The sequence below is a fragment of the Gorilla gorilla genome, chromosome 5, assembly GCF_029281585.2.
Source record: "Gorilla gorilla gorilla isolate KB3781 chromosome 5, NHGRI_mGorGor1-v2.1_pri, whole genome shotgun sequence".
Taxonomy (NCBI): Eukaryota; Metazoa; Chordata; class Mammalia; order Primates; family Hominidae; genus Gorilla; species Gorilla gorilla.
Window position 1 is genome coordinate 88,483,448 of NC_073229.2, and position 25,591 is coordinate 88,509,038.

Genomic DNA, 25,591 nt, shown 5'->3' on the forward strand with positions numbered 1-25,591 from the left:
ATACACAGCCGTGTTAACAACCTAAACTTTTGATATGAAATGATGAGAATGGCACTTTTTGTCTCTCATCTTCCTTTCAAAAGTACATTTTCTGAGTCTAGTCATCAAAAAATTATCAGACAAATCCCAATTGACAGACATTCTAAAAAATACTTGACTAGAATTTCTCAAATCTGTTAAGGTCATCAAAAGCAAGAAAAGTCTGAGAAACTTTCAAAGCCAAGAGAAGCCTAAGGAAATATTACTTCTAAAAGTAATATGGTATCTTGGAAGAGATATTGGAACAGAAAAAAAGACATCAGCTTAAAACTAAGGAAATACAAATAAAGTACAGACATTAGTTAATAATATCAATATTGGTTCATTTGTTGTGACAAATGTACCACAGTAGCATAGGATATTAATACAGGGGAAACTTGTTATGGAGTATACAGGACCTCTCTGTACTATCCTTGCAACTATTCTGTAAATCTAAAACTACTCTAAAATAAAAGTTTAATTTACAAATAAACAATTGCAAATAATTTCTGATTCAAAATATTTTACATTAGGCTGGACATAGTGGCTCACACCTGTAGCCCCTGCACATTGAGAGGTTGAGGCAAAAGGATTGCTTGAAGCCAGAAGTTCTAGACCAGCCTGGCCAACATAGCAAATCCCTGTCTATAAAAAATAAAAAGGAAAAATGAGCCACTTGTGGTGGCATGCTTGTGGTCCTAGCTACTCAGAAGGCTGAAGCAGGAGGATTGGTTGACCCTATAGGGTTGAGGCTTCTGTGAATTATTATTGTGCCACTGCAGCCCAGCCTGAGTGACAAAGTGAGACCCCATCTATACAATAAACAAATAAAAAACAGTAACAAAAGAAAACCTAAAACCAAAACCAAACCAAAATATTTTCCATTAAAACAAAACAGAATTTGTAAAGCATGAATAGAAATGTTAGGTAATCATAAATATTTTAAACTTCATATACTAAATACTAAATATTTTAATCTATGAATTATAATGAAAAGGATTCTTCAGTTAATGGTAGTGCCTTAGCTTTATATGCTATATTAACATGTTCAATGGAACTGTACATACATAAAACAAAAAAGCAAAAACAAGGTTAAATTATTTTAAAATGCACGTACCTCATAATGTATAATATTTTTCTGGTAATCACATCACATAAATTTATACTGTAGACACCCTATCCTAGATATAAATACATTCTAATTCAGTTTATATTCTTATACATCTTTCAGCTGGAAACATGTCTGCTATATCAGAAGATGGCTACGTGTTTATCTTTTTCTTTTGTTCCTAGGCACAGGCTTAATTATCTTGTATACAGATGAGACCACATGAATGAATTCTGACCAACAGAAAATCAATAGTAGTTTTTATCTTGCAATGTGGTTCATAAAAATATCTCACAGTTTTTAACTTTTTCATTTCTTCTACATTCTTCTTGGAGTTGCCTGAAAAACTAGAGAAAAGCCAGAAGATGGAAGAGTATAGGTCCCTAATTCTTACATAAAAAGATGTTCACGGACCAGGAATACCCCTATTATACTGAGAGATAAACAAATTAATTTATGAGTTGTTATTGTGCTACACCACTAAGGTGAAGGTACTTTGTTCTTTACAGCAACCAGCACTGTTAAGAATTAACCTTTGAATGCTAATAGGAAAGACTTTCCTTGAATACCTCACTAGAATTGAATTTTTTATTGTTATGAATAAATACAATTTTTGAAAAAGTGTATATATAATCCATTTATGAATTCAGTTTCTATGAAAAAAGCACAAATAATTTCTATTTGTAAAACTTAGTAACTCTTTGTTTTCTGATTAAATTCGCTCTGAGCCTGTCAGTGATTTCACAGTCTTTTTCCCAAAGAAAGAAAAATAGTACACATAAACAATATAACTCCAGAATGACACATTAAAATCACAAGATTAAGTTGGTAAATTTTTAGTTGATTCACTAATTTGATAACTTTACTTGTTTGGAATTCAATAGATACAGGTTAGCAAAATATGTCCTGTGGGAGAATATCCAGGCCTTTACCTGTTTTGTGGCTCTCAAAAACACGACTATACTCATTCATTTATGTATGGTGGATGGCTGCTTCGGATGCAAGTACAGAGTATATGTTCTCTTTGCTTGAAAATCCTAAATTATTTACTATCTGGTCCTGTATAGAAAACATTTGCTGGCCCCTGGTGTAGAAAATGATCAAACTATAACCTATAACCTATTTTTTGAGCTAATTGTGGCTTTCTGTTGATATAGTCCAAGTTTTGTCTATTAGATGCTTATTTGCACGAACATATATTTTGATAAAATGATGTCTATTTTTTTATATAAGAAGTAGATGACTCTTACCCCATTGTACTATGTTAGATTCATAACTGTTTCATTTTGAGTAAAATTTGTAGCATAATAATAATACATAACTTTATGAGTTTATGCATTTATGAATTTGTTTGAAAATGTAAAGAATATATACAGTGACTGTTTAGCAAATACATGAAATTGTAAGATATGGCACCTTGAGTGTTTTTCTGAGAATTTGAGTGTTTTTCTGAGAATTTACCCTAGTTCAAACATTTTGCCATTTATAGAAGTTACGTTTTATTACCAGTTATAACTCTTTAAAGCACATACTGGAAAAAGGTATTTGTCCGAAAAGGGGATTGTGATTATATAGTCCATTTATGGGAACAATAGAAAATAATTAGAAAAATCTTGGTGTAATTACTTCTGCAGAGCTGAATAATGCAGTGTTTTTATGCATATTAGTTTCTAGTACTAAAATTACAGATCCTCCAAAAATAGCATAGCTTTCATACAAAATGTAATTAATGCTATATATTTTTTGATATCTGTAGAATCTTTTTTCTTCATTTTTTAAAAAACAAATAAATATGGAAAATAAATCCCTTAATACAACTCTTTTTCCATGAAGTGTTCATCCACTGGCATAAGTGGTTAGCTTTGATTTAACCTGGCTCCCTTTCAAATTCTAGTCTTAGAAACTGAACTTAGCAAATAAATTTCAAATACGTATTTCTTTTTGAAGGAAAGGGTATTATTTTGTTTTCTGTTACTGTGGACTTAATTTTTCTTCAGAAATGAACAAAAATTTTAATATGTAAAAATGAGTTTTCACTTTCCCTGATATAATTATTATAATATACCTGAACAAAACCTCATGCTTTTCATGTAGCAAAGCATGATACAGACTGCATACATATTTTCCATGTTCGGATACCACAATTTTCTATTTTAATTAAAACAAAAAGATACGAGGAAGTCATTCCTCATAAGCACTCTTGTCATTAACGTGTCTGTTGTCATGGCCAATGATGGCTTTCTGAGGCACTCTTTATTAAAAGCCCTCTATGCCCAGCACTTCCAAAAATGAATTGTGTATAAATTTGTCTTGATAGAAAAAATGTATTAAGTAGGGGATTTTATGTTTTGAGTGTAAAGTAAATGAGAGTAAATACTGCCTCAAAGTATAAATTTTCTTTCTACATAAGAAAAGTAATTATTAAGCACATACATAAATGCACACACACATAAAAACACACACACACACACACACCTGGGATTAAGCACACTTACTCATCTTTCCCCCAGAACTAAATGGGGTTGGGTATGTGAAAAATGCTATTTTTTCACATAGTTATAACTATTTCCTTAAAATATATTATAATCAGTGCTAACCAATAAGGCAGCCCTTACCCAATCAGCAGTTTTAAATTCTAAAACTAATGTCCATGAAATATAATGGAAGTAAAGAGAAGATAACTGCCTACCATGTAAATGTTGTTCCTGAAAAAATTGAGGCAGTGTCTTACTTACCAATGAAGTATTTAAGGAAGCAAAGTATATTTCAGGAATAGGGCTGCTTTCTTAGTGGGTAGATAAGACCGCAATACTCAAATTGCCTATTAATATTAATATTGCCTATTAATATATCAGTGATACTGTAATTTATATGAAGTTAATGCTAGTACCTACAGAAAGGTATGAGTCAACTCTCTGATTCTATGACTTTATCTTTTTTTAGATTCCACACATAAGTGGGATCATGCGGTATTTGTCTCTTTGTGCCTGGCTTAACATGATGTCCTCCAGGTTCATCCAAGAGGAGGTATTGGTAAAAGGATACAAAATTTCAGTTAGGAGAATTTATTTAATTCAAGATGCCCTGTACAACATGATGACTATAGTTTAAAACAATGTATTATATACTTAAAAATTACTTACAGATTAGATTTTGTGTTCTCACCACCTCAAAATGTGTGTGAGGTAATACATGTGTTAATTAACTTGATTTAGCCATTCCATAATGTATACATGTATCAAAACATCACATTGAATGCTACATATATACATTTTTAATTTGTCAATTTAAAAATAAAGTATGATGCACAATTCAGATTTTTAAATGTGAATTTACTGGCATCAAAGTAAATTGTTGATGACTTTATAATTCATAAAATGAAACCTGCACATATTGAATTTCATTAAATGAAGGAGTTCTGGGGGAAAATAATGTTGCATATATCACTGTTAAAACAATCGTCCTTATATTTCTGTCACATATTGATGCTGAGAAATAAGTTGTTACTCTTTTGTTCTAAAATATAAAAGTTTTCACTAGCTAATGCAAAAAAGATAAGGCTTTGTCATAAATTATTGCTCTACTCTCAAGAAAGTAAGTACTTAATAAGAATGTCATTCTGATAAAGCTACGTATAGACAAGTAAAATGAAAATAATGTTTGAGCAAATGTCTTATCTGCTAGAGATTTAAAGACACATGTCTCTAAATGTGTAGTAATTAATATAAAAAGCTGAAATGGTAATTAGCCATTAAACATGTTTACAAAAGAAAGTAAACAAAGAAGAACAAAACTCAGCAAAATAAAAATGCTTAAGTGTGTTGAAAGCCAGAGTAATAATGCTGTTTTCTGGATAGGGACACTCTGTTATGGGAACTTGTAATTAGAAAGCAGATTTAAGTATATATTTTTAAGTGCTTGTGAAGTGAAAAAGACTGGAGTGCAGATAATGGAGCAATTAGTTTTTCAGCCTTCACAGGCCATATTCAGTCATTCTTGTGTCAAGCTACAATGGGGATCTACAGATGCTGTAATTAAATGCTCCAGTCTACTCAATCTACAGCTATACTAAAGATTCTTGGAGTATAAAATATTTTGGCTGGGCTACCCAAACAACCATCTCTAATGTTCTGGAAATGAATTAAAGTCAAGTCCAGATCAATTTAGAATATTAACCAAAAGTCAATTAAATGTCTTTAATGAAAATGACAATATGAGTATTATTTTGGAGGAGTGGTCAAATAAATTGAATGAACTGTAAAATACTGAGTCCATAATAAGTTATTAATCCAATAGAAAAAAAAAAGATTCATTAAATAGTTGAAGTTAATTTTGTCTTTCATTTGTTCTGTCTAGCAATTAAACAGTAACTATGGAGCAAATATTGGTTTTTATTAGCAGTATTGTGTTCTTCTTCCTGGTGATTAAATCATTACCTTTAGTTCGTTGTAAGTGCTAACATGCTAAGGTTATTTTGGCAGCAAGCATATAGGGAACCTGAGTGAAAGATGTGAGTATTTCTACCTACCATTTAAAACAAAGTATTTTTTTGCTTCTTTCATTCCTTTCTCTTATTTTTATTTTAGATTCAAAGCTCTTTAATATCTTGGCTAAACATGTATTTAATTCTACTATTTTAATTTTATTTCATGTTAATGGACTTATTATTCCTTCTTCCTGTATAACCTATTGACTGCTCCATTTGGGTGGTTAATTACATTTGACTATATTTTCTGTAAAGTTAGCACATCAAGTGAAAAAGTACTGTAATTGACCATAAGTATCAACAAGTTAATGTACGGCCCATCCCAGCTGAGTTACCTATTATGTGCAACAATAGGATGACAGGTCTGGTAAACTTAGAGAAATGTTTAACTATACCGTACGTTTTATACTAATCATTTTTATTTGCATTGTCAAAAGGAGAAAATGTACTCCTGACACTCTAACAATGAGACAAAATTATAATTAAGTTAAAAATCACAGAGAAGGGTTGTTTGCATTGAATTCATAATGGTCTGAAAGCTTTCAAAAATTGGAAAGTAATAACAACGCTATTGTTTTCTAAATGGGTACCTTTCTTCATTTCCAGCACAATACTCACCCTTAAACTGTGATATTATTCAGCATTCTGTCCTCAACTTTTAAACTTTTTCACTATATATGCTTTTCAGGTTGTTCAAATCTATTCAAATGTGTCAACTACCTATTTCCCAGCATGTGAAAAATGGTCTTTTCCCTTTAAATTGAAAGAAGTATATGTTGATAAGTGCTAAACTGCCATGCATATCCTTGTATTATACATGTTCCTGGAATAAATTTAAATAAAATAGGGAGCAGAGGCAACAGAAACTGTGGGAATTCAAAGACCTCAAAGACATTCAGTTTAGCTAAAATTACTCTGAGAACATGAAGCTGGAGTTTTCAACAGAATTCAAACCAGAACTGTCACCCAAGGAATATTAGGGGCAATGCGAAGTCATTAATCTGGGGAAAATTAAACATAAATTTGGGGAGATTATTCTAAATTATAAAGTAGAATTTGATTTTTTTCTTCTTTTGAATTAATTTTCTTTTGTGTATTTGAGATTTACAACATGATTTATGGGATACATATAGATAGTAAAATGGTTACTATAGCAAAGCAGATTAACACATCTATCATCTCACGTGGTTACTTTTCTTTTTGTGACAAGGCACCTAAAATCTACTTATGGCACACTGGAAAGAGAAAAAGTTAACTGCTTGCAGAAATCAAGCTGTGGTCTATTGTAGAGGTATGGAAACAGGGCTTGAGTTAGGTAATTGGATAATTTCAGGAGATATTTAGGTTACAGATAAAATAGGTTAGAATGTTGTGGTGTTCAGATGTGTAAAGTAAGAAAAAAAGAAAATGATGTTCAGTTTCCTAGGTCGGATAAATGGATTGTTGCTTTAGGGCAACAGGAGTGGAAGAAGCACATTTAATGAAGAGGGAGATCAGGAGAGCTTCAAACATACTGAATCTGTCAGATTGTAAATTATTAAAATCAAGGTTTCCTTTAAATAATCCTAGTATGTGCATCTGAAGCATAGGAGAAAGTTCTGGAAGGACTATCGTTTTATATATCACCAGTCAAAAAGAAGTATATATGGAATGGTCAAGTTTTTTCATAGGATTGGTTACTAAGAAATATTAAAATATAAAGGCTGGATCGGGAAAGGAACACACAATGAGAAGCCAAAGATGAACACACAAAATGGGAGAGTTCCAATTAGGAAGAAGTAGTAAGAAAGTCCTAAATAGGATTGGACAGTCCAATGTGATTTGGTGTGAAAATGGTCCAGAAAACTATTACTAAAGTGGCCTTGGTAACCTTCACAAGAAGAGTTTCAGTGGAGTTTAGTCATTGATGATGATATATTTTGGACTGTACAGATGAAATGAAAAAGTGGCAATAGTAAAACTAGATTCCTTCTTGAAAATATTTGGTAGAAAAGTGGTAAGGAGAAACGAGGCTAAATAGGGGGAACGTGAGACAAAAGCAAGATTTGTTTATCAAAATGTTATGGGGCTTAAGAGACTATGGCTATCTTCCATTAACCCTTTCAGATCTACTCAGTGTCCAAGAAGCTACACTACATGACCTGTATTTTTCATGCTTTCTTTTGAGTTTGGCAAATGGGAGCCCCAATATGAAATAAGAGGAAAGGAAGAGACAGATGCAAATACATTTATTACCTCATTTCCCTCTATGTTTTGCCTCAAGCTGGCTGTGTCCCTCCACTGATCAGGTTATCTTCCCTAAGGCAGTGGTCTCCACACAGCTCCTCTGCCTTAGGTTCTAGCACCATCCACTCAGCTACCTCCACTCAGCTCCTGGGTGGCAGAAAAGACCTCATTCTATTTCTGGTGGTTTCCACATGCTCTGCCGCACTTTGTAAGTAGTCCCTTATTAAATTCCCCACACATTTCTGAGTTCAATTGCATCATCTCTTGCCTGCTAGGATCCAATCACACTTAGTAATCCTAATGTGTGCATAGGAAGATGTTAGACCAGAAGTAGAAACTACATATTCAGGAGGTAGAGAAGATAATTAACAGAGAGGGCAGTGGAATGTGGTATGATGGTAGTCTACAAATCTGGTGATAACATTAAATGTCATCTTAAATATAAATGGTCATAGATTTAAATGTGAAACATATAATCATAAATCTTTTAGAACAAAACATAAGAGAAAATATTTGGGACTTAGAGCTATTCAAAGAATTCTTAGATTTGAAACAAAAAACAGGATCCAGAAATGGAAAAATTAATAAATTGGACTTTGTCAAGATCAACAGGGATGAATCTGTCGTTCTTTGGTAATAAAGTAACCAAATACAAAGTATGGATGGAGATATAGGTAAGACTAGAGGTTTTACTGGTAGAAATTTGAGGGAGTTATTTGATGAAATCCATGTTCTCTGGAATTTGGAGGTATGGTTATATTCTGTGAGTGACTAGAAAAATAACAATTTATAATTCAAGGAAAGTATATTAGTCTATTCTCAAAATGCTATAAAGAATTACCTGAGACTGGGTAGTTTATAAAAAAAAAAAAAGAGGTTTAATTGACTCATAGTTCCGCAGGCTGTACGGGAGGGATGGCTGCAGAGGCCTCAGAAAACTTAGAATCACAGCAGAAGGTGAAGGGGAAGCAAGCACAACTTCACATTGCATGGCAAGAGGATAGAGAGAGTGGGGCAAGGGCGAAGGTGCCACACACTTTTAAATGACCAGATCTCCCATGAACTCAAAACGAGAGCTCACCTATCACAAAGGGGTGACGCAAGCCATTTATGGGGCATCTGCCCCCATGATACGAACACCTTCCACCAGGTTCCTCCCCAACTTTGAGAATTCAACATGAGTTTTGGGTGGGAACACATAGCCAAACCATATCAGACAGTATAAAACATTTCACATTTAAATGAATATACATTTTCCTGTATGCTGGTGATAGTGTCTATTTCACTTGAAAATGATTTTCCTAACCACATTTTTTTTTAGGAGTTGCTACTTTGACTAGAGTTAATATCTACCCTCAACCACATCAAAAATTATTCTTGGAATCTTGAATGAAGAATTTGGGAAAATGTTGCTCAGACTTTATTTGACATTGACCATATGAAACATGAATTTACAATTACTGGCAAAAGGAAGTCCTCAAGTTGGAAGAAAAAAAGTTCATAGAAGGATAGAATCATAACAATAATAAGGAAAGCTATAAAAAGACAAACAGATATGGCAAAGTTATAGTCCCTAATGTACCTGAGCCAAATGCACTTCTACTCTCACGATTTGCTACTTGAGCTAATAAATTTATCACTGTACCAATGTTGATTCTACTGAGGTTCTGTCTCTTTTCCCTGAAAGAGTCTTCCATTATAAAAATGTAGGCACTATTGAAGTCCAGTTCACACATTTCTTGACATCAGTCTTCAAACTTGTGTGATTTTTCTCTATTGGTGCTCTGTAGCCTAAGAGGAGTTGCATAGAATTAAAAAGTTGGAGTAGTCCAGAATTGAGGAAATAAAGAGAAATTAATAGGTTCTTTGTGTCAATGAATAACCAGGGGAATGTAATCCCACCTCTTGAGTCTGAAGTTTTATTGATATAGAAAAAAACTGTTGCTTAAGAGGGACAAAAGGAATATGATGCAATAATAATGAAACAGGTTTTAATGAAGCAATAAGGTAAAAGTATATTCAATAAATAATATAAGAAAGGTTGTTAATAACAAAAGGATGAGTTTGTTTGCAGTGCTATAACAAATCTACCAACTACATCCCTAGCTGTTTAACCCTAATTGTTAAATTCTAAACACGTCTACGTCTACCAGCTACATCCCTAGCCATTCTACAGCTGTTCTTGAGCCAAACCCTCTAGGACAATTAAACCTCTTAGCAAATATTTCAGAGTCCATATCTTAAATTCCATAGACTAAGTGGCTTATAAACAACAAACATATTTGTCATGGTTTTGGAGGCTGCAAAGTTGAGCATCAAGGCACAAACAGTTTTGGTGTCTGGTACCAGCTCACTTCCTCATATGTGGTTATCTTCTCACTGTAACCTGACATGGCAGAAGGGATGAAGGATCTCTTCTATAAGGACAGTAGTCTCTTTTATAAGGACTCGAATTTCTTATAAACCTCAGAAATTATTCAAGAGGTTTTCCCTCTCAGAATGTCATCATGCCCCAAAGACTCCATCTCCAAAACTTTCACATTAGAAATCAGATTTCAACATAAAAATTTGGGGCTGTGGAGTGTCACAAGCATTCAGACTATAGCAGGATACAATGGCAAGGCTTTGGAAAACTATCACAGTGGGAGGTTGATTCAAGTGAGAAGCGCAGAGTTAAATGGAAATAAATGATTTAGAAAACATTGCACTATGAAAATTGTATTTTGTCAAAGATCAGAGTGTTCAGAAATCTAAGATATTGTGGACTTACGAGAGCACACACACAAAAAGGCAAACAGTAATCCTGGAGGCTTCTGGCAATGGTGGAATAGCATATAGACAAACCATTCTTCAGATGACAATTGTGAACTCTAAACAGATCATGAAAGCAACTGTTTTAAGGCACTAAAGAGTTACCAGAAGCAGGCAGAAATTAAAGAGGAGTCAAGTTTTGAAAGAAAGAAGCTCTGCTGAGTAAAATGTGTATTTCTATTGCTTTTCACCTGAGGGCTACCTTCAGTCTGATATGTATGGGCAGTGAAAGCAATAGGAGAAAGCTGCAATTTTAAGTGTAGAAGAGTTACAGGACAATTTGAGGCTCCCAGAATGGCAGAAAAGTGAAGGGGCTGGGGAATTCAAGAAAGGACACCACATAAGGAAGGGTACCAAAATACAAATTGCACAAATCCTTTGTTAATGCCTGAATGACACACATGTAGGGAATCTCAATTTTCCCCAGTGAAAGCAACCACTGAAAGTATGAGGAGCTGAGTGATTGTGGCTGCTTCCAAACACATTGAGGTGGGATATGGCATTTGAGTTCAGATGTGATAACATCATTCTATAATAAATAACACCATTGCTTAAAGGAAGAAAACAGAATCCAGAGACAATGCAACATATCAGCACGATGACAAGAATATAATTATTACTAGAGAGACTTCATCCTAGAATATTTTCACTATAGTAAAATTACTAGAAGAAAATATAGGGGAAAATCTCCACAAAATTGGATTGGGCAAGGATATTTTGTATATGACTCCAAAAGCACAGGCAACAAAGGCAAAATTAGACAAATGGGATGAAACCAAGGTAAAAAGCTTCTGCATGGCAAAGCAAACACAATGAGGACAACCCACAAAAAGTAAAACATTATTTTCAAACCATTCATATGATAAGGAATTAATACCCAAAATATATAAGGAACAAAAACAACTCTATAACAAAAAACACACAACCTGGTTGAAAAATAGGCAAAGGATCTGAACAGACATTTCTCAAAAGCAGACATAAAAATGGCAAACAGATACATTTAAAAATGCTCAGCATCACTAAGCACGAGGGAAATATAAATATTATAAAAACCACAACGAAATATCACTTTACTCCTCTTAGCATGGCTTTTATTATTATCAAAAGGTGAAAAATAATAAGTTTTGTTGAGGATGCGGGAAAAAGGGAACTTACACATTGTGAGAATGTAAATTAGTAAAACCATCATGAAAAATGGTACGGAGATTCCTCAAAAAACTAAAAAATATAACTAGCATATGATCAAATAATTCCATTTCTGGGTATGTATGCAAAGGATGTGAAATCTGTATGTTGAAGGGATATTTTCATGGCCACATCATTGCAGCATTATTCACAATAGTCAGGAGATGGAATCAACCTAAGTGTCTGTCAATGGAAGAATGGATAAATAAAATGTCATATATATATATATATATGCATAAATGAAATATTATTGAAAAAGAACTTTTGTGACAACATTGATTAACCTATAGGGAGAACATTATGTTAAATAAAATAATCCAGACACTGAAAGAAAAGTATCAAATAATCTCACTTACATATGAAATCTAAAAACGTTAAACTCATAGTAGCAGAGGGCAAAATAATGCTTACCAGAGACTGGAGGAGGGGCTCAGGAGGGAATTAGGAATTGTTGATAAAAGGGTACAAAGCTTCAAAAAGAGGCATAAGATTTGAAATCTATTACATAGCAGTGTAACTACAGTGAATAATAAAGTACTTTAGATTACCATTAACATAATCCATTTAGAGTTCATTTGTACTATTACACACTGATATAAAAATAATACACCAGTATAGTCCCATTTACTTCATTTGCTGTACTATTGTCATATTTATTACACTTAGTTATGTTATTTATAAGCATCACAATTCACCCTTATAAAATTTGCTTTAAACACTTACTACATGTGTATATTTCAAAATAAGAGTAACTTTCAAATTTCTCCCCATAAAAAATGATAAATGAAGTAATAGATATATTAATTAGCTCAATTTAATCATTGAACTTTGTATACATATATCAAAACATCACATTGTACCCCATGATGTATACAGTTATGATTTAACAAAAAATCACAGTAATTTTAAAATGTAGAATAAAATCAAAAGATATCTAGATTTTCAGGCCATCCCGATCCTATAGAATCAGAAATTGAATCTTCACAAGACCCTCAGGAAATTTAATACACATTCAAGTTTACATAGACATAACCGAGGCCAGTGCTTCTCAACAGAAATAAATTAAAATGTTAGCCAAATGTGTAGTTTTAAAGTATCTTGTAAACATATATACAATAATTTTAATAAAATACATATTAAGCTAAATCTTAAAGAATTTCTTCAGCATAAAGGGAAACAGCACCAAGTGGAAACTTATAGAAATACATGAAGTCTTTGAAAATGAAAAATATGTAGGCACATACACTAGAATGTACAAAATTTTTATTTTTTAAAACACATGCAACTGTTTAAGACAAATGTTATAATGCTGAATGGTGGATTTATAAATAATAAGCATAACAAATATGACAATAGTATAGCAAATGGGATAAATTGAACCATACTGGTGTAAAATTCTTATATTTATATGTGTAGTAGTGCAAATTTAAATGGATTATGCAAAAGGCATTCCAAAGAGCAACAAGTAAAAAAAAATTTAAAAAGGGATGGCTATATCAATGAAATAATAAAAATATTTAACCAAAATAAAACAGAAATGAAAGCAAGAAAATTACAACAAAAAACAATAGGCCAAATTACAAAAAGCAAATGATAAACATAAATTCAATGATCAAAATAATTCCATAAAATGTCAATGAACTAGACAAAAATCCAACCGAGGTATAGATTATTCATCTGGATAGAAAAATCAAGGCCCAGCTTTATTCAATCTACAAGAAATGCAGGTAAATATAAAGACATAGATAAGTTGCAAGAAAGACAGATATACTGTTCAAAAAAAGGCATAAAAATGTGATGATCTATATTCATATTAGAACAAATAGATCCCAGACCAGAAGTAAAAATGATTATCATAATACTGAAGGGGTCAGTTGATCAGTAACTCCAGTCAACAAAATATGGGGCAGCAGAACCATGCACACAATATGCAGATTCACGAGAAATAATAATAGGTTTTTATTTGTTAAGTCTCTAAGTCAGTTGTTTGTTACAGATAGAGACAATTGAAACAGAAATCAGTACCTAGAAGTGAGATGCTACCATAAATAAAACAGTTTTGTGCCATTGAGACTATTTTGGAAAGAGGTTGCAAAAACAGAAAATTTTAATGATGTCTGTAAGATCAGTGAGGAAATTTGTACTGGAGCTGGAGAAATGGAAACTGTGTTATATATTGACCAAATACTGGGATCACTGTTGCCTGTGCCAATGTGAAAGATAGAAAATATACAGCATGACCTTATTAACTAGGCTAAGATTTCAGGACAAAATGTGGAAGTTACCAAATAGCTTCATTTACTGGCCTATGATAAAACAGGAAATAAGAGATGAGTTGACGATGGGACTGTTTTTAACCAAAATTTAGAAAACATATTTTTAACACAGGAGTACTGTGTTGGAAAATAAATAAGATTCTTATTTTCAGACTTCCAGCTGGTAAAAAGTTTTCAAAATAGACTCAGAGCCATTATTGAATCCAGGACATTACCAGTAAAAGTAGGGTTCAGGTCAAGATCAAGGGTGCATGGTTTTTAAACCCTTTGTTAAGAATCATCTAAGGCAGGAATGTAGACCCCTCAGGTAGATAAATATATTTTTAAATCGTGAGGACGTATCTTAACTCTTACTTCATGGTAGAGAGAAGATAATTCTGAGACATCTGTGTGTCTGGCAGGAAGCTGGCTGAGAAAATTATTCACCTGCAACATGAGCCACGACTTATGGCTTGCATAAGGGTCACAGAAGTACTATGGACTGATCTCTGCTATATACCTTTCTTCTTCTCTCCTTTTTTAAGAATGTTTATCTATTGTAGTATTTCTGTCTCTGCTTAACTTTTCATATTGAGAATATGGATGAGCAGATAACTCGTCTTAAATTTGTAAGTCTCTGAATCAAGAAAAACTCTACGCAAAAGTGAAAACAGAGAAACTGTAGTAAAGTAGCCTCATCTACAATTCTGCAATCTACATCCGGACTTAATCTAAATAATGCTATTCTAGATTTTAAGTGAATTCCAATGTGATAAGATATTTATAGGTAGAAAAGAGTTTAATTTCCTTATTGAGCATCTTAGTTATTGTGGCCAGAGATTGAGCTGTGGTACATAATATCTGAAAATGACCACTTATCATCTCGCTTGATCAGCTGGGATTGGTCAAACACTCTTCTGTCCATGTAGTTTTCTGTATGACTAGCTTAGGCTTCCTTAAAACATGGCAACCTGGGGGTAATCAAATTTTTTTAGAACATTGGTTCTAAGCTAGAAATGACTTTGCCTTTCCAGGAGACATTTGGCAAAGCCTAGAGACATTTATGGTTGTCAGGACTGGAAGAATAATAGAGGCATCAAGTGAGTATACTATGTGCTAAATTTTTCCTCCAAAAATTCACATTTTAAAGTTCTAACCCTCAGTGAGGTCATATCACAATGTAATGTTATTTGTAAATAAAGTCATCTCAAATATATGTAATTAGTTAAGGAGAAGTCATACTTGAGTAGGATAGGTTTCTAATCTAATATGCTTGATGTCCTTATCAAAAAGGAAAATTTAGGCACAGACACACAGGGAGACCTCCATATGAAGATGAAAGCAGTGATTGGGGTGATGCTTCTACAAGCCATCGAATGACAGACATTATCAACAAAGCACTGGAAAACATGGGAGGAACATGGAAGAGATTCTCTCTCATAGTTGTCAGAAGAAATCAACTTTACCAAGACCTTAGTCTTGGATATCTAGCTTTTAGAACTGTGAAACAATAAATTTTTGTTGTTTTCACAACCCATTTTTTGGTGTAGCCTCACAAATACAAGGTAGAGGTCAGGGATTCTGTATACATCTTACAATGAGTAACGAAGTCTCATACAACTAAAAATTATCTGATAAAAGTGTCATTAATGGTTAAGTTGAGAACCTGGTAAGGAGCAACTATTTTAACAGGAAAGAATCAGAAAGTGCAAGTCTCTTAAGATCCATGGACCAAAATTGGCAAAGTAACACTTCTGCAAGATTCTATTGTGCAAACATTTCAGAGTCCATCCAGATTCAAAAATGAGGTAATATTTTATTTATTTATTTATTTATTTATTTTCTTGTTTGTCTATTTATCCATTTACTTTTTACTACACTTTGCTATCTAGCAATGATTATTTATATTCCACTTACATGCAAAATACACCCTTTTTAACTAAGATATCAAAAGTCTTCCTCCATCATAGCATAAGACTTAGGTTGAGATTATAAATTAAACTTTCTAAAATGCCTTTTCATAAAAACTGCAAAAGCATAAAATATTTATGGTTAATATTTTTAAAAAGGAAAATATGCAGAAAAATACAAAACATTGCGAAGAGAAATTAAATATATAAGAATGGAAAAATGTAATCACATCACATACTGGAAGAATAAATATGGTTAAGATAATTCATAGATTCATTGTAATCCCTCTTCTAATGCAAGTAGTGTTTTTTAAAAATTGACATGTGTTTTAAGATATAGAAATGTATACACATATAGTGGCCAATAAATCTATTAAATACAAGAAAAAGTTGACAAATTGTACCATCTGATTTTACAACTTAAGAAAGTGTTTAATTTGAAAAATAAAAAGACAGTTTGATCAATGAAAGTGAAAAATTTCAGAAATAGAACCACACTTATACAATTAATTTATTTTCAACAAAATATCCAAAGCAATTCAATAAGAAAATAAAAGCCTTTTAAAAAATGATGGTGGAAATGGTAGATATTCATATGGAAAAAATGACATTGATTTCTACCTCATATCATACACAAAGACACTAATTTTAGATGATCATCGTTCTCTATGTAAAACCTAAAACTATGAAGCTTTTAGGAGAAAAGGTAGAAGTTCTTTGTTATGAAGGAGTAGGAATTTTTGTATTAGAACATGTAAAATAAACAATAATCATTAAAGAAAAAATGATAATTTAGACTAACCAAATTAAAAATTTTTGCTCACCAATGATACTACTTAGAAAATGAACATGAGAGAAAATATTTACAAACACATACCCAGGACATAAAGCAGAATATATCCAGAAAGTGCTTATAATTCACTAATATAAAACAAAACACTAAAAACGGTGTGCAAATAGCTGGAGAAAATATTTTCATTGAAAGATAAGTAAAAAATTCTTACGATTAATCATCAGAAAAATGTAAAACTAACCAAAAGTGAGTACTCCTCCAGAGACTAAAGTTAATAAAAAAATTATTGAAAATGTGAAGTAACTCAAAGTCTCACACACTGTTGGTAAAAAGATAAAATTGTTGATAGGGAATCAAATGAAAGTTTAAAAAATTTGAAAAACATTTTGCAGATTATATTTAAAATTAAACATACACCTATGCTAAGAATAACAATTTATATAAACAAGTGAAATGAAAGTATTGTTCTATAAAAAGTCATTTACAAGCATGTTTATAGCAGTTTTATTCATTGTAACCCAGATTTGGAAACAAAAAAATCTGTCAACATGAAAATAAAGAAGGACCTAGTGATATGTATGTACAATGGACTATTACTCAGTGAAGGAAGGATCAAACTACTGACATAAGACTCTCTCAAATATTATGCTGAACAAAAGATAAAAGAAAAGGGACCTATTATAAGATTTCACTTTTTTATTTCAAAAATAAGGAAAAACATTAAAAAAATTGTTACCCCAAGGAACAGTGTTGATTGGGAAGGGGGCAGAAGGAATTTTCTGTTTATGAAAATGTATTATATCTTTAAAAAATGTGAGTTTTAAAACTGTATGCATTTTTTAAACCCATCTAATCTACGTAAGTTTAGGATTATGCACTTATGTGTACATTTTAGCTAAGAACAGGATGATAAATTGTTTTCTTATTAGATTTGTTTATTATTAATAATTAGTGGTTTTGGTTAGTGATTCTAAACCTTTTTGCCATGCATTCTTGACTTGAGCAAATTTGTAGATATTGTTGAAATTAATGAAGCTAGGTTTCTCACTGTTGGAGAAGGAATTACTAATACGGAAAGGAGAAGTAAAAGGCACCCTGAGGTATTGTTTATAAATTGGAGATATGAGTATAAACTCATGTTTTTTAATACACAGGCATAGAAACATAAATATAAATATATGTACATGCATGTATTTACATATGATACTAGAATATTCCTAACACTTTGGATGATTGGATAAGATTGTATAGAGTTGACTCTTGAACAATGTGGGAACTAAGGGTGCTAAAACTACACAGTTGAAAATTTATGTATAAATTCGACTCCTTAAATCTTAACAATTAATAACAAACTCTTGACTGGGAGCCTTACCCATAACATTAACAGTTGATTAACACATATGTGTATTTTGTATGTTATAGGTATAAATATCGTATTGTTACAATGAACGAAGTAACCTAGAGAAAAGAAAAAACACTAAGAAAATCATAAGGAAGAGAAAATATATTTACTTTTTATTAAGTGAAAGTTATCATATAGGTCTTTTTTCTTTCCAGTTTTTATTTTAAGTTCAGAAGGTACATGTGCAGGTATATAATATGCGAAAATTGTGTGTCATGGAGGTTTGGTGTACAGATAGATTATTTCATCACTGAGGCAATAAGCTTAGTACCTGATAGGTAGTTTTTTGATCCTTGCCCTCCTCCCACCCTTGACCTTCAAGTAGGTCCTGTTATCAATGTTCTCTTATTTGCGTCTGTGTGTACTCAATGCTTAGCTCCCACTTAGAAGTAAGAATGTGCAGTAGTTGGTTTCCTGTTCTTGCATTAATTCAATTGAGATAATGGCCTCCAGCTCCATCCATATTGCTACAAAGAATATGATCTCATTCAATTTTATGTCAGCTTAATATTCCATGGTGTATTTGTACCACATTTTCTTTATTCACTCCACCATTGATAGGCATTTAGATAGATTCCATGACTTTGCTATTAGGAATAGTGCTGCAATGAACATACATGTGCATGCATATTTATGGTAGAACAACTTATATTCCTTTGGGTATATACCCAGTACTGGTATTGCTGGGTCAAATGATAATTCTGTTTTAAGTTCTTTGAGAAGTCTCCAAACTGCTTTTAACCACAGCAGGACTAACTTATATTCCCACCAGCAGTGTATAAATATTCCCTTTTCCCCACAACCTCATCGACATCTGTTATTTTTTTACTTTTGACGATAGCCATTCTGAGTGGGTATGAGATGGTATCTCAATGTGGTTTTGATTTGCATTTATCTAATGAATAGTGATGAACTTTTTTTTATAGATTTAGTCATGTGTATGTCACCTTCTGACAAATGTTCATGTCCTTTGCCCATTTTTCAATGGTGTTTGTTTTGTTTTGTTTTTTTTTGCTTACTAATTTGTTTAAGTTCCTTACAGATTCTGGATATTAGATATTTGTTAGATGCATAGTTTGCAAGTATTTACTCCCATTTTTTAGGGTATCTGTTTATTTGGTTGAAAGTTTCCTCTTTAATTAAGTGCCATTTGTCAGTTTTTGGTTTTGTTACAATTGCTTTTGGCATCATAATGAAAATATTTTCTTTCCCATGGCCTATTTTCAGAATGGTATTTCCTAGTTTTTTTTCTAGGATTATTATAGTTTTAAGTAATACATTTATGGGTTTAATACATCTTTCGTTGATTTTTGTATATGGTGAAAGGTAAGGGGTCAAGTTTCAGTCTTCTGCGTATAGCTAGCTAGTTATCTCAGCACCATTTATTGAATAGGGAGTCCTTTCTTCATTTCTTCTTTTTCTTGACTTTCTTGAAAATCAGATGGTTTTAGGTGTGCAGCTCTATTTCTGGATGCTGTATTCTATTCCATTGGTCTATGTGTTTGTTATTGTACCAGTGCCTGCTGTTTTGGTTAATGTAGCCTTGTTTTGTGGTTCAAATTCTGATACTGTGATGCCTCTGGCTTTATTCTTTGTGCTAAGGATTGCTTTGGCTATCCAGGCTCTTTTATGGTTCCATATAAATTATTAATAGTTTATTAATAAATTACTTATTAATAAATTATATATTATATATTACTATGTAATATATAATATATAACACTATAATATAAAAATATATAATATATATTATAAACAAATTATTAATAATATAAATTATTAATAGTTTATATGGAACCAGAAAAGAGCCTGGATAGCCAAAGCAATTCTGTGAAAAATGTCATTGCTAGTTTGACAGAGCATTGGAATCTGTAAATTGCTTTGGGCAGTATGGCCATTTTAACAACGATTCTTCCAATTCATGAGCATGGAACATTTCTCCATTTGTGTGTGTCATTTCTGATGTCTTTGAGCAGTGGTTTGCAATTCTCATTGTAGAAATTTTTAACAACCCTGTTTAGCTGTATTTCTAGTTTTTTTGGTGTATGGCTATTGTGAACCCAATTGCATTCTTGCTGTGGTTCTCAGTTTGGATATCATTGGTGTATAAAAATACCAGTGATTTTTGTACATTGATTTTGTATCCTGAAACTTTACTGAAGTTGTTTATCAGATCTAGGAGCTTTTGGGTAGAGACTATGGAATTTTCTGTATATACAATCATATCATGGTGACTTCCTCTCTTCCTATTTGGATGCCTTTTATGTTCTTCTCTTGACTGATTGCTCTGACTAGGACTTCCGGTGCTATGTTCAATATGAGTAGTTAATGTAGGTATCCTTGTCTTGTTCTGGTTCCCAAGAAGAATGCTTCCAGCCTGTTCAGTATGATGTGTGTTTGTCATAGATGGATCTTAGTATTTTGAAGTATATTCCTTCATTGCCTAGTGTGTTGAGGGTTTTTAACATGAAGTGACGATGAGTGTTATTGAAAGCCTTTTCTGTATCTATTGAGATGATCATGTGGGTTTTGTTTATAGTGTTGTTTATGTGATGAATTCCATGTATTGATTGGCATATGTTGAACAAACCATGCATCCCAGGAATATGGCCTACTTGACTGTGGTGGATTAGCTCTTTGATGTGGTACTAAATTGGGTTTGGTAATACTTTGTTGAGTATTTTTGAATCTATGTTAGTCAGAGATATCGGTCTAAATTTTTCTTTTTTTGTTGTTTCTTTGTGAGGTATTGGTAAAGGAATAATGCTGGCCTCATAGAATGAGTTAGAAAGGGGTCCTTTGTCCTCAAATTTTTTGGAATAGTTTCAGTAGGAATTGTAGCAGCTAGTGTTAGGCTATTTTTATATTGCTATAAATAAATACCTGAGACTGGGTAATTTATAAAGAAGAAAATTTAACTAGCTCATGATTATGCACGATTAGTAGAAAGCATGGGGCTGGCACCTGCTCAGCTTCTAAGGAGTTCTCAGAAATCTTACAATTATTAAAGAGCTTGAAGGTAGAGCAGGGATATCACATGGCAAAAGCAGGAGCAAACAATATGGAGAGTCAGGGGGAGGTGCCACACACTTTTAAATGACCAGATTTCAGAAGAACTCACTTACTATAGTAAAGACAAAACAAGCCATGAGGGATCTGCTCCCATGATCCAAACACCTCCCACCAGGCCCCATTTCCAGCAATAGGGATTGCCATTCAACATGAAATTCAAGTGGAGACAAATATCCATGTTATCATTCTACCACTGGCCCCTCCCAAATCTCATGTACTTCTCACATCGAAAAATACAATCATCCTTCCCAGTAATCCCACAAAGATTTAATCCATTTCATTATTAACTCAAAGTACAAAGTTTTGCCTGAGACAAGGGAAGTCCCTTCTACATGTGATCCTGTAAAATGAATTTTTTGAAAAAACCTAGTTATTTACTTCCAAGATACAATGGGGGTATAGGCATTGGGTAAACATTGCTGTTCCAAAGGGGAGAAATTAGCCAAAAGAAAGGGGCTACAGGCCCCATGAAAGTTCAAAACTCAGCAGGGAAGTAATTACATTAAGTCTTAAAGCTCCAAAATAATCTCCTTTGCCTCCATATCCTGCATCTAGGGCAGGGAACCCAAACGGTGTGTTTCCAAGGCCTTGAGCAGCTCCACACCTTTGTCTTGGCAGTATTCAGCAACAGGGCTGCTCTCACAGATTGGAATTGAATTCCTGCAGCTTTTCCAGGCACAGGGTGCAAGCTGTCAGTGGATCTACCTTTCTGGGGTCAAAAGAAGAGTGACCTTTTTCTCACAGCTCCACTAGGCAATGCCCAATTTGGGACTCTGTGTGAAGGCTCCAACCCCACTTTTTCCCTCAGCACTGCCCTAGTAGTGATTCTCTGTGAGGGCTCTGCCCCTGCAACAGGCTTCTACCTGAGCACCCAGGCTTTCTCATATATCCTCTGAAATCTAGGAGGAGGCTGCCAAGCATTCTTCACTCTTGTATTCTGTGCCCCTACAGGCTTAACACCATACGGATTCCACCAAGGTTTATGACTTGCATTCTCCAAAGCGGCAGCCTGGAGCTGTACCTGGGTCCCTTTGAGCCACAGATGAAGCTAGAGAGGCCAGAACGTGGGGAGCAACTTCAAAAGGGCCTTGTGACTGGCCTATGAAACCATTCTGTCCTCCTAGGCCTCGTGGCCTGTGATGGGAGTGACTGCCATGAAGGTCTCTGAAATACCTTCAAGGCATGTTTCCCATTGCTCTGGCTATTGGCACTTGGCTCCTTTTTGTTACGCAAACATCTCTAGAAAGTGATTACTCCACAGGCTACTTGAATTCCTCTTCTGATAAAGCTTTTTCTTTCTCTTCCATATGACCAGGCTGCAAATTTTCCAAACTCTTATGTCTGCTTCTCTTTCATATATAACTTCCAACTTTAGGTCATTTCTTTCTCCCACATCTGAGCTAGGTTGTTAGAAGCAGCCAGGCCACATCTTGAATACTTGGCTGCTTAGAAATTTCCTCCACCAAGTATTCTAAATTATCACTCTTGATTTCATACCTCCACAGATCCCTAGGGCATGAACAGAATGCAGTCAAGCTCTTTGCTAGGGCATAACACATGTGACCTTTGCTTCAGTTCTCAATAAGTTTGTCATTTCCATCTGAGACCTCAGCAACCTGGGCTTCACTGTCTGTGTCATTAGCAGCATTTTGGTCACAATTATTTAACCAATCTCTAAGAAATTCTAAACTTTCCCTTATCTTCCCATCTTCTTCTAAGCCCTCCAAACTTTTTCAGCTTCTGCCCGTTGCACAGTTCCACAGCTGCTTCCACATCTGCAGTATTTTTATAGCAATATTCTACTCTTCAGTACCAATGTTCTGTTAGGCCATTTTTCACTGCTATAAAAAGAACCCAAGACTGGGTAATTTATTAAAAAAAAAAAAAAGAGAGAGATTTAATTAGCTCACCGTTCTGCAGGCTTTACAGGAAGTATGGTGCTGGCATCTGCCCAGATTCTTGGGAGGCCTCAAGAAGCTTACAATTATGGTAGAATTTGAAAGAGGAATAGGCATGTCACATGGTAAAAGCAGGAGCAAGAGAAAGAGACAGTGGTAGGTCAGGTGTCACACACTTTTAAATGACCAGATCATATACAAACTCATTCATCATCACAGAGATAGCATAAGCAATGAGGGACCTGCTCCCATGATCAAAACACCTCCTACCAGGCCCCCTCCAGCATGGAGGATTTCATTCAATATGAGATTTGGGACAGAACAAATATCTAAACTATATCTCAACTCTTTTATATATGTCTGGTAGTATTCACCTCTGAATCCATCTGGTCATGGGCTTTTTCTGGTTGGTAGGCTTTTCTGATTCAATTTCAGATCTCATTATTATTACTCTGTTCAAGGAATCAATTTCTTCCTGGTTTAATCTTGGGAGGTTGTATGTATCCAGGAATTTATTCACTTATTTTAGATTTTCTAGTTTGTGTGCATAGAGTTATCCATAATAGTTTCTTAGGGTTGTTTTTGTTTGTTTGTTTGTTTTTGTTTTTATCTGTGGGGTCAGTGGTTATGTCCCCTTTGTCATTTCTGATTGTGTTTATTTGGATCTTCAACATTTTAATTTGTCTAATTAGTGGATTATGAATCTTATATATTTTTTCAAGAAACCAATTTTGGGTTTTGTTTATCTTTGTATGATTTTTCATGTCTTAATTTCAGTTCAGCTCTGATTTTGCTTATTTTTTTTTCTGCTAGCTTTCAGGTTGGTTTGTTCTTTTTTTCTGGTCCCTCTGAGTGTGATGGTAATTTGATAATTTGATATCTTTCTAACTCTTTGATGTGAGCCTTTAGTGCTATAAACTTTGCTTTTAACACAACTTTCACGATGTCCCAGAGATTCTGGTAAATTATAGCTTTGTTTTCATTAGTTTCAAAAAATTTCTTGATTTTTGCCTTACTTTCATTGTTTACTCAAAAAATCACTCAGGAGTAGGTTGTTTAATTTCCATGTAATTGTATGGTTTTGAGAGATCTTTCTGGTATTAATTTTTATTTTTATTGCACTGTGGTCCAAGAGCATGGTTGGTATGATTTTGTTTTTCTGAATTTACTAACAATTATTTTATGTCTTATCACACGGTCAATTTTAGAGTTGGTGTCATATGCCAATGAGAAGAATATATATTCTGTTGCTGCTGAGTGGAGTGTTCTGTACATGTGTGCTAGGTCAATTTGTCCAAGTGTAAAGTTCAGGTCCCAAACATCCTTATTAGTTTTCTTCTTTGATGACCTCTCTAATACTTAAGTGAGGTGTTAAAGTCTGCCACTATTTTTGTGTGGTTATAAAGTCTCTTCATGGATCTCTAAGAACGTGTTTTATAAACCTGGGTGCTCCAGTGTTGGGTGTGTGTATATGTGTGTGTGTGTGTGTGTGTGTGTGTGTATGTGCATGTGTGTATATATATATATATAATATAAAATATTATATCTATATAATATAAAATATTATATCTATATAATATAAAATCTTATATCTATATAATATAAAATCTTATATCTATATAATATAAAATCTTATATCTATATAATGTAAAATATTATCTCTATATAATATAAAATATTATCTCTATATAATATAAAATATTATCTCTATATAATATAAAATATTATATATAATATGTATAAATGTGTGTGTGTTTAGAATGGTTATGTCTTCTTGTTGAATTGACCTATTTATCATGTGTAATGCCCTTCTTTTATCTTTGTTGGTTTAAAATCAGTTTTGTCTGAAATTAGAATAGCAACCTCTGCTCTTTTTTGTTTTCCATTTGCCTTATAGGATTTTCTCCATCTCTTTAGTTTGAGGCTATGGGTGTCATTGCATGGAATATGGGTCTCTTAAAGACAGCATACAGTTGGGTCTTATTTCTTTATCCACCTTGCCATTCTTTGCCTTTTAACTAAGACATTTACCTATTTACATTCAAGGTTAACATTGATATGTGGATTTGATCCTGTCATTTTGTTGTTTGTTGTTACGCAGACTTGATCGACACTATAAAGCAGCCCCTGAAGGGCTACTAACAGGTCCATGGCCTTTTTCTCTGACCCTCTCAAGGTTAAGCACCTGCTGTTTTGGAGGAATCGAGGTATGCCCTGTCCACTGGCAACAATACCCCGATGGAATCTGTCAGCCAACATGCTTCACTGGAGCAGTGGCAGTGGGACCTCAGCTTGTGCATGCATGCCAGCAGCAATAGTGGTACAGTGGAATACATGCATGTGGACAGGGTGCTCAGGGGATGCAGTGAGTTCTGCCTACACAGGTGCCAGCAAATCAGTGGGGGTGCTACAGGTGTGTGTGCCAGC

At 33.5% G+C, this 25,591-nt stretch overlaps 1 long non-coding RNA gene across 2 annotated transcripts in view; it reads left to right on the forward strand.

Moving 5' to 3' along the window:
• The window catches only part of LOC134758745 (uncharacterized), a 54,575-nt gene that overhangs the window by 4,582 nt on the left and 24,402 nt on the right, over positions 1-25,591 (forward strand). The window contains exon 3 of one of the 2 annotated variants that reach the window (XR_010134277.1): positions 9,160-9,476. The exons of the other annotated variant lie outside the window; for it this stretch is intronic. This is a non-coding gene — a long non-coding RNA (uncharacterized lncRNA). Of the gene's footprint in view, positions 1-9,159; positions 9,477-25,591 lie in introns of those variants that run through there. 2 annotated transcript variants of the gene reach the window in all.